Consider the following 16869-nt stretch of genomic DNA (forward strand, 5'->3'; position numbering starts at 1 on the left):
CCTTCCCCTTATTAACGGGAGGCAAAAAAGCAAAGAATTAGGGAAGCCCTTCTGTGCAAGGAAAAACAAAAAACTGAGCTCTGGGGGCTTTTTTTGTGGAGGTATTTGGATGGTGCTAATTAAAAGAAACTCCACATATCCTAGAAGCCTATGGAGTTGGCAGATCAGCCTCACATCAACAAGAGCACACTAATTCCTCTATCAGCAAGTGTTAAAGCCCAGTTTCCTCAATTATTAGTCTCACCTAACCCACAGCTATCCACAAGAACTTCCTCCCTGTATTTCCTGACAGACTTTCCACCTCAGAGGAGCTGAGGAAGGTTCAGCAGTGCTGCATGCTCATCCAGGTCTTCCTCTTCTACCTGGTTACTGTGATGGGAATTGAGAGAACTCTGTCTCTTAGTGAGATGTGGGGCCACCATGCTGAGAAGTGACTTCTATGAGGCACGCCAACATTGGATTTTTAAAATTGTTTTTAAAAGTAAGTAGAAAATCCCTTAGGGAAAAAAAACCCCTCCATGCAAAGGAAACAGAGTTCACAAAATGTAACATCTGCCATCAAGCTGTATCCTAACAAAGCTGTCCACACAATGATACCTTTGTGCCCATTGCTGCATTACAAGAGTATGTCTGAATATATTTATACTTTTTCACATTTTGTGAGGATACAGTAAGGAGCTGAATTAGTACTGAACTGCTATAAATATATATTTATCAACCTTAAAGTTCCAGAACTGGCAACCTTTACAATGCTCTCATGTCTAGCAGCTTCCAAAAGTACATCACCACTCCCATAATAAGAGAAAGTCACAGCAACAGTTTTGGTCAGTGTGGCACTTAAGATAAATATTGAAAAAATCCTCACACTGGAATAACTAAATCATTTGCTTCCTATACCATCCTTCTGCTCAAGAGCAAAATGATCTGTGAACAGCACAATCAGAAAGTGATCAAGAGCAGAGAAGTTCAGAGCAGCACAGCTGGGTCTGTGGAACGACTGTCACCACTCTGCAATAGTGAGTCACAGTTTTCACTGTGTACCTTGTATATCCAATTACCAAAACTGAATTACACTGAGTAATTTGAACTTCCAGTCTGTTTCTCCTCTCCAATTTAATAAATGCCTTTGTGCTCAGAAATGCATTACACATGGAATTGAGAGTGTTTTATACGATGCACAAAATACCTAAGCATTTAATGCCAGCCTGAAGCCTCAACACACTGTGTGGTATCTTCCTACCTCTTCATGCTACACACACTGTACAGTAGAAAGCAAACTAAAAAGACTGATACAAATATTCATCACACCCAAACAATGAAAATATCTAGACTATTGCTGTGGTTTAGCCCCAGCCAGCAGCTCAGCCCCATGCAGCCACTCGCTCACTCCCCCGCAGTGGACGGGGGAGAGAATCAGCAGGATAAAAGTGAAAAATCTCGTGGGACGAGATGGAGACAGCTCAGTAGGGAAAGCAAAAGCTGTGTGCTCAAGCAAAGCAAGGAATTCATTCACTGCTTCCCATGGACAGGCAGGTGTTCAGCCATCCCTAGGAAAGCAGGGCTCCATCCTGTGTAACAGTGACTTGGAAAGCCAAAAGCCTCTCCAAATGCCACCCCTCCCACCTTCTTCCTCCAGATTTATATTATTACATATATGGCCTAGAATAAGCCTGCTGGGGTCAGCTGTCCCAGCTATACCCCCTCCCAATCTGCAGTGCACCCCAGCCTACGTGCTGGCAGGGTGAGGAGCAGAAAAGGCCTTGACTCTGTGTCAGCCCTGCTCAGCAGTAACAAAAATATTCCTGTGGTATCAACACTGTTCTCAGCACAAATCCAAAACACAGCCCCACACTAAATACTGTGGAGAAAATGAACTATATCCCAGCCAAAGCCAGCATAACTAAGCAGCGTCTGGTGCCTTCAGTGAGTTTTTCTGCAAATTCAGCCAAGGCTGTGCTGATGATCATTCCCTAGACCCCCCCCAAAGGGAAGGCAGCTCGGTGAGGACGAGCAAGGGCAGCAGCAGGGTGTGCCCAAGCACAGCTGCTGCAGAGCTGACCTGATCTCAGCACAAAGGGGACCAGAGAGTGCCCTTTGTTCTAGATAAACAGCTCTGTCAGTGGAGTAGATCAACTGACCGCATCCCAGCTGAGTGAATCAACTGGTGTTGTAAATGCTTCTGCCCGAGTTCATTGTTAGACGCGACAGTCTCCCCAGTTAGCTACAGCAGCACGGGGGAGCAGAGACGTGGCTCTACAAAACCACCCAAACAAGGAATTTCAGAGAGCTTGAGCTGGCTTCAACCCACGTGTTCCTGCCTGGTGACTGGGGACACCAGCATCGTGACAGCGAGCACACTCCAGAGACCAGCAATGGGGATCTCGCTGCTATTGTGTTTCAACTCTACACTGCAATTGCTGTCGTTTGCTGAGTTGAACTTGCATTTGTATTGCGATTTCAGTGTATTTTGTACCACACTGCTAAATCAGAAATCCTCTGTAACATCAACTATATTCAAATTGTTAACTTAACATTAAGCATTACACCCCCTCCATGTGTGGAATATCCAAAAGAACCTGGGCAGAGCGTACTGGACTCTCACAGATGTCTAACACAACATTTATGCCCGACTCCCTCCCACAGCAGGTATTATTGACTCAGTTTAGGTCAAACACTGTCCCAAAAATACTGTACAAACAGCACTTTAAAAGACGACCCTAAAATTACATTTAAAACTTCCTGCCCAGAACAGTACAACAGCTTTGAAGAAACAAACTCAGTGAAGTTTTAGGAATAGCTCAAGAGTCACGATGACCAATATCCTCTTTGTTCTTTCTCATAATGTCAGTACAAAGTGTCATTTGTTTTGATCACAGATCCCCATTAAGAAAACAAAAGTGCCTTGCATGGATCATCATTAACTATAAATGCAGAGTCACTACCAAAGACTTCAGAGACCAAAAAACAGTAGGGACCCAAAAAAGTCTGTTCCAGACACAATGAACCTGAGCTCCTGATCTTGCGGAAACTAGAGAGCGGAGGGAAACTTATTGTCTAAAAGGCAAAAGCTGAGACAACTGCTAAGAACCAACACAACCCACGGCCAAAAAACTTAAGAGACCAAGCATACTAAAAAAGAAGCAAACCACACACTCCACGCCAAACCAAAAAGACCCAACAAACATAAAAGCCCCACAATGAAGCAGTCACCAAGGAATAGGCAAAGACCAACAAAGAAAAAACAAATTGCACCTTCCAAACGATATCCTTCAGTTTCACATTCGAGCCACCAAGCAGAAACCCACCCAGGTTACTGTACTGTAAGAATAAAGGTAGTATGTACGTACCCTTAAAGAGGAGAAATGAAAGTCACCTAAAGCCATCCTTTCATTCAGTTTTTGGTAAGCATGATGATATTAAGATAGCAAAACTGATAAAAATAGAAACTTCCACAAAAGACAAAATAATAGCTCAAGCAACTTAATATTACTCCATTCCCTTGCAGGAAATTTATCACTGAAAATAATAAAATCCCAGACCTATGAAACTCTATGAAATCTCCAGGGGCGTGAATCTTGGCAAAGCACTGCCTAATCTGTGCCTATCTCATGAAGACTGAGATAAGAGACACAAGAAGACACACATTGGAGAGAGACATGACAAAAAACATATATGGAAGCATAATATTAAAAAAACCCAGATTACTAAGAGTTATTAAATAGGCAATACCACTACAAATATTAAAACAAAAACCATTTAGAAATACAGCAAAGCAGTACAATACAGGACAAATAAAGCTATCCGATGGACAGAAGAACAAAAAGAAAAAAAACCCGTAAGTCAATCATTAAAGGACTCTGGTAGCTGATTCCTGTAAAATTTCTGCTGTGAATTTCAGCTGGAAATGATGCCACTAAAGCTGTAAGCATGAAGTAGCCAGATGAGACCCAGATATTTGCATTAATTAGGGACCAACACCACCTGCAAAACAATGCCGAAGGGACTCTGATGCTGTACTCTATGCAGTTCTGGTCACCTTGCTTCCAAAACATTTTTTCCATGAAATGCATGCACAGAAGGGCTTGCAGATATTCTGCAAGTATTCTGAAGACAGTGAAACTTCTTTCATAAGTGGAACCCAGGAGACCCCAGCTTGCTTATGGTACGAAACTGAGATCTGCTGAGGACACACTTGCCGCGTTTAACTACCAGGAAGATGCACCAGAAGTATGACTAAAATGCAAATTTATGCTCAAAATCTGAATAACAGCAATTGGGTTCTTGAACAGTTTTCAGACAACACCACTGACAGCAAATACCCCATAGCTGCTTAAGCTGATGCTGGACTCCTTCCTGACAGAAACCTTGTCACACGCTGCTGCACCAGCAGCACAGCTGACCCAGTAACACAGACTCCTGCCTTCCAGAGTCCTGCTGGAAACTCAAAGCACTTCTGTACTCACACAGCTCACTTATGTCACACATACATCTTTCCCTGAGCATCTGTTGCTCAACAGTCACGGCAGTATCAGCTGGTTAAACTCCAAGACAGATGAAATTAGAATCCATGGAACAGCAAGAAAGGGAACAAAAAATTCTTTCATTAGGTTTGACACTGAAGTTTTAAGTAAAAAAAGAAGCTTCATTTAAACACGTTCATTTAAATTTAGATTCTCTTTTTTACCTTAGAAAAGGCTTTACCTGGCAATTAGGTAAAATTACTATTCTTTAAGAAGACACTATTCACAGAGCACTTTCACTATAATTTGTCCTGAATAAATCTTATTGCTGCTTTTATGCACCTCATTCCCCAGCTCTGGGAATGGAAGGAGGCTGGGGGAGAGAGAAAAGAAATAGAGAGAGAGATAACATTAAGGTAATAGCAAGGCTCTGTCTCATTCGTATCTTGGTTTCCAGCTATCTAGACCTCTTCTCCACAGTTCTCCAGTACCCAGTGCTCTCGTTTTTAATCTCAAGAACTGGTACACCTTGCAGCTCCCATTTCCTTGGATGAGATAAAGAAAGAAAAACCAAAAGTGAAAGCCAGAATATCCTTCTCCAGGGCACAAGTTACTCATTTACCAAATCCTATTACAAAATTCACACCATTAGCTCAGTCTGTCATCAACTTGCAACAATCACCAAGAGGTTCAGCTCAAAATGGCAATTTTTCCAGGTTAGTTACACACAAATAGGAAGGAGATCCTTACCACTCTCACTTCCACCACGCAAAAGCAGCTTTCCTCAGTGGACTGACCCAGGGACAGGACTTAACTGAGAGATATTCTAGCACAAGGTAACAAATTTCAGCATGAGAACTGGTACACAGCTGCAAGCAGTGGCAGATCCAGGCCCTCACACAGGCATGAATCAAGCAGAAGGAAAAGGATCATTGCAGGCAACAAATGGAGTAAGCCAAAAATGTGAACATGTGTACGTGCTGTTTAGGTTTAGCCTGAGGTCACAAGAGGTTGGCCTTCTGCTAACCAAAGGCCTCTCCAGCAGCAGCTGAGTGTTAAAAGACAAAATGTAGGCATGCTAAGAAAATAACTGCACAAAACCTGAAGAACTTTCTGCTCACAAACTGCTTACAAATCATCAGGTCCCTGGCACTTTCCTTCAGAGATCACCAACAAGCCTCTGTTAGTAGTTCTTGAGAAAAGTCCACAGAAGAAAGCTTTATTCCTTTGGATCTGGCTATTACTTTGCAATTGCTATCAGAAGAGGGAACCTCTGAATTTATGAGACCTAGTTTGGTTTCCTTCCCATATGCCAAAAGAGTAAGCAGGAGGGAATTCTTTTAGCACAGAAAGTACATCAAAAGCATAATGTTCTGCCCTCCTCATCTCCCTCCAACAACGAAAGCCAACCCAAAGCTTAATCTCTTTCAGCCACATTTCTTCTCATCCTGAAGAAGAAATCCAGGTTTCCTCAGTGACGAACCAGAGGAGAATCCCTCCTTGCCCCAAAGATACACAACAGGAAAAAACATAACCTAGAGGTATTTCTGAAGGACAGGAGCCACTGAGAGTTATTTTCAAGAATTAGAAGATGGCAAAGAAAATAAATAAGATTTAAACCAGAAGCAAATATTTTTAATTAATTAGGCCATTCAATAAGATGATAATCATTCCCCAATTGGATTTTCCAAGACCTCCACCACATGGCCATACAGTTGTCAGTTTTGTTTGCACACAAGAGGAGCAGTAAATGATTAATATCCTCTTGATTAACTGATGCTCAGTTTGTAAAGTGTTACTATGGCTAAGAAGCGCAGGCACAATATCAGTGGAATTAATAAAGGAAGAGCACATCTGCATACACCATTCTGAACAGGGAAATCATATTCAAGAGCATGCTACAGTGGAGCATTGAATGCTGCTAACCTGGATTTCAGGATCCAAAAATTCTTTTCAGAGGGATTTAGATCCAGTTTTGCTTTGTTTGAGGATAATACAAACAACACATAAATATGGAAGCATTATTAAGGCTGTGCATCAGCAAAAATATCACATCTCACTGTGAAAAGTCTCTAGAACTGCCTTCTATATTCCTAGCTTTTTTATACTGTTACTTTAAATAAGGCAACACAAAAATCAGCAGAAGGCAGACTTGAAGAAAACCATTGTAATGATCTGCAAATGGATCCATGCAGGTGGCATGCCTTCTCTCAGAACAGAAAGTGTTTCACAGGAAAAAGATCTGGGAAAAATACTTGAATGTAATTTTATGTACAACCGCACACTTGTAAGTTGCGAGACAGGGATGACAACTGACAGCCTGAGCTTTGCTACTGCAAACAGGCTACAGGAACTCAGACACCAGCAATCACCACAACTCGCATGCCAAAAGCACATGTAAGAAAAAAAACAGTGACAAAAACTGAGCCTGAGGATCCACAACGACTTATCTGTGTCAACCTACACATCACATAGGGATGTGAAGAAAACTCAAATATCCATGCAACTCATTAAATAAACTCCTGGAAGCATTAAATGCTAGAGTCAAAATTACAAACAGCCAAATCAAAACCAAGATGATCCAATCATCCTAGGACACATTTTTAACGAGAGAGAAATGAGAAAGTCCCAGCTGTTGCTGAGTAACAGGCTCCAAATCCACAGAACTAAGGACTCGGTACATCCACCAGCCTCGACTGCACCCTTGCCTTGTACAGGAAGGCAAAAAAGATTGACATTTAAGGAAAAGAAGGCAAAACTCCTCCCCCATGGAGTGCCTGACTTTCTCACTCAGAAGAAAATACTGTTGAGAGAACATTTTACTGTATTTTTTTGTAAAGCTACTAATAGACAATAAGAACCTTTCTCAAAGAGGACACACAGTATCATAGTCTGGTTTGAAATTCAGCTTTCAGAGAGATGAGTACAGTCTTTATCAATAACACCTTTGACAGCAACATTTCAATGATGTGCTCTGTAATTATTCTTTCCTGAACATCATGCATTGATATGCACCGTTACTATAGAAATGGTGCTAACAGGAAAAAATCTATCAGCCTATGAATTGCCTGTTTGGTATGATGACTATTATGGGAAACTACAATAGACATTGGGGAAGAGAGCTGGTCTTCTGCCTGTGTCACTGGCCCCTGCATTCATTCACAGAAGTGTGTCAAGCCTAGGGTAAACAACTTCGACAAGCAAACAACACACAAACCACTTACTTATCGATCGGCGTATCCCATTCACCTCTTTTCCACATTTCTAACTCCCTTTGGAAGGGCCTCAGTAAATCAGCCAACTTAGGAAAGAACAGATGAAGACCTAAATATCCATAGTTTAATGTTAAACACCTTTCTCCACCCAAGATCAGTCAGCAACTGGTGACCACCAAAGCATCTGCCCAATAAAACATGACATAGAAACCAAATTACATAGAGACACAGAAACCAAGTAAATTCAAGTACAGAACTCCAACAGTCAGATGGCCCAACCATATACCAGTGACCTACTCAGTGTCTGGAACTGTTAACCAAGAATATGCTTGCTTCAACTGAAATTCAGAGTGAACTTTTTCATTAAGGAGGACAGTATGTTTTTTAAGATGGTATCAGACTTTTTTCTTGTTATCAAAATAGAAACTTACAGTAGACCATAGGGCAATGTTGTCTCTTTAGACACTCAAGGTAGACAAGAATTTATTTGAAGACCTGAAATTCTGGTAAACACATTTATTGCTTGTGCATTAGCAACAGCCCAGTCACCAGAAAAATCCCAATGTGATTTCAGGTAAATGTGCAGTATAAATGAGAGCCCTGCCGGAGCCATTTCTAAGCCATCTATCTACATTATTGATGAAAGGATCTGCCCTAAAGAGGGAATGACATAATAAATATCTACAGAACTTGTCTAACTGATGTAGAATACAAGGCTTTCCAGAAGACATCAAAAAGACACTGAGATGTAGCAGCACAAGCATTAATTTGAAGAGCATAGCTGGCAAAGAGTAAGAACCAGCTACACAAAATAATCTGTATACCTCTAAGGGCAGTAAAGGCAAGCCTCAAACTCTTGTTACAAAACCAAGAGAAAGACACTGTAGGGGTAAGATTAATGACATGTCTTCGATACAGACTGTCAAGCAGGTTTTTTAAGATTATTCCAGCACTATGAATTCAGCACAGTATGTTCACAAGTGATATCCTACCCAACTACTTGGATATTTGAGCTGTTCCATTCTGTGGATGACTGGATAATTATCACTCAAACATATCCTTAAGCCTACGAAACACAGCTGAGTCAGTTTCTGCCAAATCAATGAAAGCAGACATTAAAGACTGATTTAAGTGCAGATATGTGCAAGCCAAAAACTTGGGTCCAAGAGTAACGACAGAGGTATCCTGTACACAATATAGTTGTGACAGAGATTTGAAGGAGAATGGTGTTTTGAATATTAACTATTGGTTTACAGCAGATAACACTTTCCTTTTAAGGAAATCATGCCATTTAACATTTCATTTAACTAAAAAGACAATTATATCCATTTTTTGCTTATCTTTTAACTGATAAAAAGTAAATCTAGAATGCTATAATGCAAGAAAGTGCATAGCATGACAAAGGAGGCTATCACAATTAGGGATATAACACCCATTGTCACGTGACCACGAGGTGATGTCAACTTTATCTTTCAAAAGCTCACAGATTAGAACCTTCCAAAAGAATCCTTCATGAACTGCTACTTCAGTAATACTAATAGCCAAAATCTTAGCAATATTATTGGAAAATGCTTTGCTTTCTTTTCCAGGTTCACCAAAACCATCACAGTGATAAAGTAGCACAAAGCTCAGGGAAACCACAAGAACTGAAGCAAAGATCCTCAGATCCTAAGACATCTACCAGGTAAGCATTTTCCTGGCAACTTCTGGCAGGAAATCCTGCAGGAATTCAGTCCTAAATTTTGCACAAACATATTTTTTCCCCCCTTCTGCAGAGGACATCTTCTGGCCCAGAATACCCAACAGCACTGGCTTATTCTCAAGCAACAGACATTGGTCATTGTGGACAAACCAGTGAAAACGAATTCTTTACCTCATCTAAATGAAAATACAACACTTCTTTGAGCCCTGCCATGCCCTCTATTGCTGCCTTAAAGCAACAATTCAGCCACATAAACATACAGCTTAGCTAAGACAAGCATTTTTGCTCTCATACAAGATGCACCTTGAATAGGAGGAAAAAACATGACAAATGGCCATGACTAACACAGAGAACTGCAAGGGTCTCAGCAATAGTTTCTAAGTATTTGGAATGAGTACCCTAAGTTACAGTTTGGACAAGGATTTGATACTGCTTTGTTATTACTGTCATTAATTTATGTTATTACTGTCCTTGTTCTGCAGGTACAAGGAAATCTGTCAACATCAGAAGTATGAGTGGATGCTGCACACCAAAGGGGGAGCAGCCTTCCTTGAGCAACAAAAAAGCCCCAGTAAAGAGAAAGCTGTGCTGGGAACAAACTCAGCTGGGAGAGCTGGACAGGGAACCCAATTAAATATATGTATGTGTACATGTGTGTGTATACATATATTTAAACTAAATTAATTAAGAGCTTTCAATATTATCCCAAAGTCAAGATCATCCATATCACCAAACTAAAAAACGAAACCAAAACACAAATTAGTAATTCATTTCCCCATTCCATACTAGCAGGAAGCAAGTTGCCTCTTACCTGCTGAAAGAATGGCTGAAAAAGTCAATACCTTGGCTGCACTTTGAAAACACTTTCATCTTTTAGTTTCATGTTCAGCTTGCCAAGTAGGGGAGGTTCATGCTGGGCCTGCTGTTATTTAAACATAATGAGAACCAGCCACATCATAAATAGGGTATTAGTACCTTACTGGTGGAATACCCTGAAGTCACCAGCCACAACATGGTTAGTGTGTTTTGGCAGGTGATACTTTTGAAACAGCTTTATCACTTAAAAGCAAAGATATTTTAATGACCTATACAAATTTATATTTCACTACCTCCAAGACAACAAAGAAAAGCCACCTAAGCAAAAACAGGCAAGGCAACTACCAGTTTAAATGCAATCCAGGGATTTACAGGGTCCTCCCAACAGAAGAATCTAGTTTGTTCACAAACAACAGAGCAGGGTTTTCCAGGTGAGCTGTGTGTGGCTAATAAACACCATAAATCTGACAGAGCTGGCAAACATCAGACAGCAGGGCTGCTCTACCAGAGACTGCTGCATCAACCAGCTCCCTCACTGACAAATGAAGCCAATTCAACATCAGCTCCCCCTGGGACAGAAGCACATGCTCGACCCAGCCCCATACCCAGAAGAGAACACAATTCACAAAAGGCAGAATCTCCAACCTAGGCAAGACTCCTTTATCTCTTCCATGAGGCGTTCTCTGATTTTAAGGACTGTTACATTAAAAAACATTGGCCTCCCCAGCATCAGAGAAGATGCTAATTACGAATTCCAGAAGACAGCAATTCTCTTCCTGTAAGCAAAGCACTTCTACCAACTTTAGGAGAATCATAAATACAGAAGAGGGCACAAAGAAACAGTGATCAGCAAGTCTAATGATAAGATCATAGAAACACACCCTACTGCCCCAGAGAAAAAAGATATCCAATTCCATTAATGGGCTGGACCGTAATAGGGAAAGATGACACCAGAGAAAGAGACAAGCAACAAAAACTTCAGTTGCTGAAGTCCATCACTTCTCCTCATCTCTCCTCCCTCACTTCAAGTAAAATCAAGAAGATATCCACGACATTCAGTACCAGACACAGAAATCTGACACCTGAAAGCAACACAGAACTCTGGCAAATCCCAAGGCAGCAAAGGGAAGCCTGTCCTTTCCTGGTCCCTGGAGAGATCTCACCTCTGTCCATGTCCTTTAACTCCACTACTGCCTGATTCTGTTTTCCATTTAAGACTATTACCTCATAAAAAGAGATGAAGTATGTAAAATAATTTCCTAAGTCAGGAAAACAAGAGCTAGCTTTAAAAAAAAAAAAAATAGGTACAGCTGAAATAAAGCTCTAAACTCTTCTACAACGTACCTTTGTTGACAAATGAGGGATTTAAGCAAAGTTTTGTGGGTGCAATAGCTTAGCAAGACATCTCTCATGTTTGTCTGATAAATAATGCAAGGAGCTATCTTTCCTTTTTAGCAGTATCACTTAACAGATGCCAACTGGATTTCTGTGTCTGTCTAACAGTGCGACACAAATACAACACACCTCTGAAGTGTATCAACATACAGATCTGCACAACAGATTGCACATTTTCCAAACCTACCCTTTACAGAAGACTTTTGGCCTCGACAACACTCTTTCAATTAATGTCTTTACTGCCTTGTGATAACAATTCAGATCGAGAATTATTCTTCAACAAAACCACATCAGCCTCAAATCAATAGTGCATATTGTTCACTTCTCTTAGTCTAAACATCCTTAAGAATTCATACCATTTTGCATGCTTAGTAAATTTTTCTATAAGCCCTGACATAACGTCACCTTAAATACTTTAAAACTTTCCATTGTACATACAAAAAAATAATTTAGCAATGTGCAACAACAAATACGTGGGTATTTCTTTCCCCTCTCCCTCCCAGTCATATGGCATTCATGACCAAAACCATAAGAAATTAAAACAATTCCAGCTGCTGATCTCGAACACAGGTTTAGACCTCTCTTCTTAACAAACCCATGTCCCTGAATAGCAGCTTATACACAGCTAGAGAAATGCCTCTTTGAAGATAAATTAAATTGCCTTATCTGAAACATGAACTAGGTCCTAATTGAAGAAGCCTTCCCACCACTAAGACAGCTTCAGAAGAGTCAAGATTGACTTTTCAGAAGTGTTAAAGGCAAGTCACAGCATGAAATACGGTTCAAGTTCTGTCACATAGACCCTATCCACATTAAAAAAAAGTCAGCGAGTTAATTAAGTACAAGGGCAAGTCGTTACATGCAGACAGTGAGGAAGCTACTCACAAGCAGCTCCTAGAGCACTCCATCTGTTTACCTGCCATTCCTCAAAGGTAACGAAATACTGTACCTCAGAAGTAGCTTTTTTCACTTCATATTGTTTTAATGTGACTTCAGCTTTATAAAACACTGTACCTCTGGCACCCATCTCCCCTGAAAACTTATCAAGCTTGCCTTTTTCTTTCATCTCCTGACTACAGTTTGGTTAGCACCATTTTCCTCTCCAAATTCCTTTCAAACTATTCCAGGTGGACACTTGACCACTTTAATAGATACAGGCAGTAGAGCTGAACAATCTCCACAAACAAAGTTGTCTTTTGCCAGCATACCTATGGCTCCACAAGGGTATAAAATACAGGCAAAGAATCCCAGTTTCATACTGCAATTAGATTTGGTACTACTACCTTCCTTTGTCCAATGTAACACACTATGTACTTGTTTAAAGCACCATTAAAAAGTTAGCAAGGCACATCACTAAGAATACCAAAATCCATTATCAAAGAGCTATCTGGCAAAATCTGTTCAAAAGAAATCCAAAATAGGCCCAGCCTGGGAGGGACAAAAAAACCCAGAGGAGGATTATAAGAAATTATAATCAACAGAGAAACAACCAGCCACGGGTGGTGAGCAAAGCACTTTTCAAACACGAAGTAGCAAAACCATTTCTACTATAGAGGGACATTTGCCATTATACAAATAACACGGAAAACAGTTTCCTAAGAAACCACACACCTGACACCATCAGTGATGACATATTAAAAGGTAACAGTAACAAAGCCTTATAGCTAGGTAATGTTTAACCTCATCCTATCTTGAGGCAGACCTGCAAGGGCCAGGTTTTACCCACCCTAACAAATGCCTCAAGTTTCAGGCTGCTCGCTGTCCACCACACTCATGTCTCTCAGAAGCAGAGGGTTTCTGTGCAGCTAAGCAGAAATCTTCCTAATACTTCAGTAATTTTGCACTCTGAGCTCCAGAAAATACTTGCAAATCACTTCAACTGCATGTAAGGACTAAACTCAATGGATTCCACTCTTACACATTATTCTTTTCCAAAATGCCTGTTGGCATATTTCTGTAAAAGTCTGATCAATAATAATATCACAGTTATGTGGAGGTACTTACCAGACAAGCCTGATGACTAATGCCTAAACACACTGGTCAGTCTAAAAGTACATGACTAATATTCTAAAAATAAACGAGATAGCTGCCACTACTCAGGTAGACTTACCAAGAAAGCACATGGGAAAAGTGGCTGTTGGCAGAGGGGTCTGGACAGGCCAGCAACAGCAGCACTGCTCAGGTACCCTTTAACCACACAGGGAAAGTTAATTACATGACCGTGGAGAGGAAATACAACAGTCATGAGTCATCCACATAACCATGTGCTTTATCAATACACTTCATAATATTAAAGTTACTAATTAGCAACAGCACAAAACAGTGATGCAGTAATTGGACAGTGAGTAGCTTGAATCTTTGGACCTTTTTATCTTCTACTGATCTGGCACTTGGAATTTATGTGCATTTTGAAATCCACAATGAACACGTAGGAAACTGTGCAATGCTACCAGCATTCTAACACCCTGCATCTGCTAATTGCAGATGCTTTTGGAATCCCCAAAATACTTTACAGACTTCTGGACATGATCAGCTATATTACCAAGTTTCCAGTAACACCATCATCACTCTCAACTCACTCCACCAGCCTACTGTAGAAGATGAAACAATGGCAGAGTTTAGCTCTGTGCAAAAGGAATTTTCAGGACTGCCACAAGGATCCTAAAGTGCCTCAAATTTTTCTGCATAAAAATTGAAACAGTTTATCCCAAGCTCCCAGACTTGCACACCCATCTAGGGATTCAAGATAACCAGATACCAACACTCCACAAGCTCAGCTATAAACAAATGTCATCTGATCCACTTTTAATTTCAGCTGGTTTATGGGAACTTGACTTTATACTTGCCAGTTATCTCCACCACTAATACTTTTTCCTGTTCCTTTCTCTGCTGTGACATTAGCCCAAGATTTTGTGTGGCTGAAGTGGACAGTTTGGGGGAACTATCAAACTGAAAAAACAAGGCAAGGAGGGTTAATTTCTTAGCTGGGTAAGTTCCCTGATGCAGTTCTCTCTACTACCTTATCTCTCTATTTCTGCCAATACAGTGTGAGAAGTGAGCAGTCAATAAATAAGCTGCCTCACTGCACATGGGGTCACAACCTAATTCAATTACAAATCAACTTAAATAAGCGTGGAGGACCCCAAAGTTATCAAGCAAGCAACAGAAATTCAGAGCAATTAGAAGATTAAACAAACAACCTGGCAATAAAACAAGTGGACTAGAAACAACCATTTACAGAGTTTATAAATTTGAGTTTTACACAGAACTCACCTGTGCTTACACACCTCCTCAGACAAATTCATACATGAAGAAAAACAGTAATTTAAGACCTTCAGCTTTTCACAGGAGGCTTCTGCCTGCCTACACGTTAATCTGAAAAGGATGTATCACAACAGAAAATGTGCTTTGTACCAGCCCTGTTTATTCACTTACTGGTCCGAGTCCAGTCACTCTGTGACATTATACTACTAATTCTAAACCTAAATTAAAATATAATACTACAGTCTAGACAATTACCCCAAACCCCGGGCACATTAATAATGGGATAAAAGCAATCCAATTTACAAACTGCATTAAGATCACTTTTTTCAGGACCTCTGCCAGTTTTATCTAGCCACTATTATCTAAGAAATACACCTTCAACTTCTGAAAAAGATCAATATCCTTCTTCCCCAGCACAATCAATCTGAGCCCATTTCAATGAGAGAAGATTCCATAGTCTCCAAGCAGTCCCTTAATGAATAATGAGGGAGGCACAAATCAAGCAGCTTTTAATGCCACACTACTACAGCAATGGTCAGAGCATGGACAGGCAGACCTAGGTCACGTCAGACTTCATTGATTGCTGCCAATAGCACTGCTCCATTAAAGAGGAAAAGAGGTGACACGTACATATCCCAAAGCATAAGTGCCACTCAGGCAGCTCCAAAGCCAGCAAAACCTTCTGCACCACATTTTGCATCCAAATCACTTTAAAATGGAATTACAGCACGAGAGCCAGGATATCTCAAGCTTCTCCTCTGCAAACCCTGTTACCCATTTCTTCTGTGTGTGCTTTAGTCCTCGGACAGCTGACAGACACACAGGACAAGCAGTGTAAGTCAAGAGATTCATGAGCTCCAAGAAATTAATAGTTTGGGCCAACCACTTTTTGGCAGAGGAGATCATAGCAAGCTTGACAGTCAAATTCCCTTGCTGGCAGTTCTGCTTATTATCTGGGCATGCTGGTCTCAACTCCTCAACTGACCCAGGCTTGTTGTATTTCCTTACTTGCACTAGGAACTACAAAACTATCTAAAACCCATGGGAGGAAGGGCAAAGATGACTTCCAGTCAAATTTTCCAGGTCTGATCAGTTGAGGGGGTACCACTCTTCCAGTCAAAGACTTAAAAAACTGATTTTACTGCTTCAATATGATTGCTAAGAACAAGTAATAAATGTGAGTCACCAGAGGGCACTAACACTTCTACCAAATGGTAAATGCAGCCCTTCAATTAGGGAGGCTGATAATTACATCCACATCATCATGTATATTTTATCTGGATTGAACTTCAGCCAGCTTGTTCTAATCCATGTTCAAATCTCAACTACATACTGATGAGGCACTGAGCTACATTAACTGTTGTGGTCACACTTGCAATTCATGGGAGAGGCTCACAGTCTCCTCAGACAGACCAGGGAAAATAGGGCAGGCATACGTTCACATGCAACCTCCAGCTTCCCTTGCCTATGGAATGTATGCGTACATCCAAATACAAATGAAATTCTGAAACAGACATGGAGAACAGGCCACAAGTCCTACATCTCATAGAAACAGAATAAATAACTATTCTTGAGAGTTTGAATCAAGATCTGTCCTATCATAGGGGACTGCAAGCAATTTCTGCCTGCAGAAGAGAAAAGGGAAAGGCTGCCCTTTGACCATCGAGCAGCAATGGATGTGTTGTTCTCTCAAGTCTGGCACCAAATCAACTGCCATGTTACAGCCTTAATCTTTAACAAAGGAGGCTGCTCTTTACCACTGAGAAATAGGCAGGTCTTTAAACCACAAATACTATGCTCAGGAGGGGTTGATAAGAGTGTTTCTTGATACTCTGACCAAGCAGCTCTAGAGCCTCAGTGCCAGGCAAAGGTGTGCGCTGCAGCACAGCCAGGGAGCTTCTGAGGCAGGAAACCTTGACTTGTTGATGCAGTTGATAGAAAGAGCCAAACCACACCTAAACAGTTCAGACCTATAGAAATAAGGGCAAAGCCTCCAGGCCCTCTAGGGTACACAGAT

The 16869-nt window shown here is 40.9% G+C and overlaps 1 protein-coding gene across 5 annotated transcripts in view; it reads right to left on the minus strand.

The window, feature by feature from the left end:
* Window positions 1-16869, minus strand: part of RALGPS2 (Ral GEF with PH domain and SH3 binding motif 2) — a 115678-nt gene that overhangs the window by 94500 nt on the left and 4309 nt on the right. Inside the window, exon 1 of one of the 5 annotated variants that reach the window (XM_048312446.1) lies at window positions 13699-13786. The exons of the other annotated variants lie outside the window; for them this stretch is intronic. The gene's annotated coding sequence lies outside the window, so the exon portion shown is untranslated. Of the gene's footprint in view, window positions 1-13698; window positions 13787-16869 lie in introns of those variants that run through there. 5 annotated transcript variants of the gene reach the window in all.

This window comes from Corvus hawaiiensis, chromosome 9 (assembly GCF_020740725.1).
Source record: "Corvus hawaiiensis isolate bCorHaw1 chromosome 9, bCorHaw1.pri.cur, whole genome shotgun sequence".
Classification (NCBI taxonomy): domain Eukaryota; kingdom Metazoa; phylum Chordata; class Aves; order Passeriformes; family Corvidae; genus Corvus; species Corvus hawaiiensis.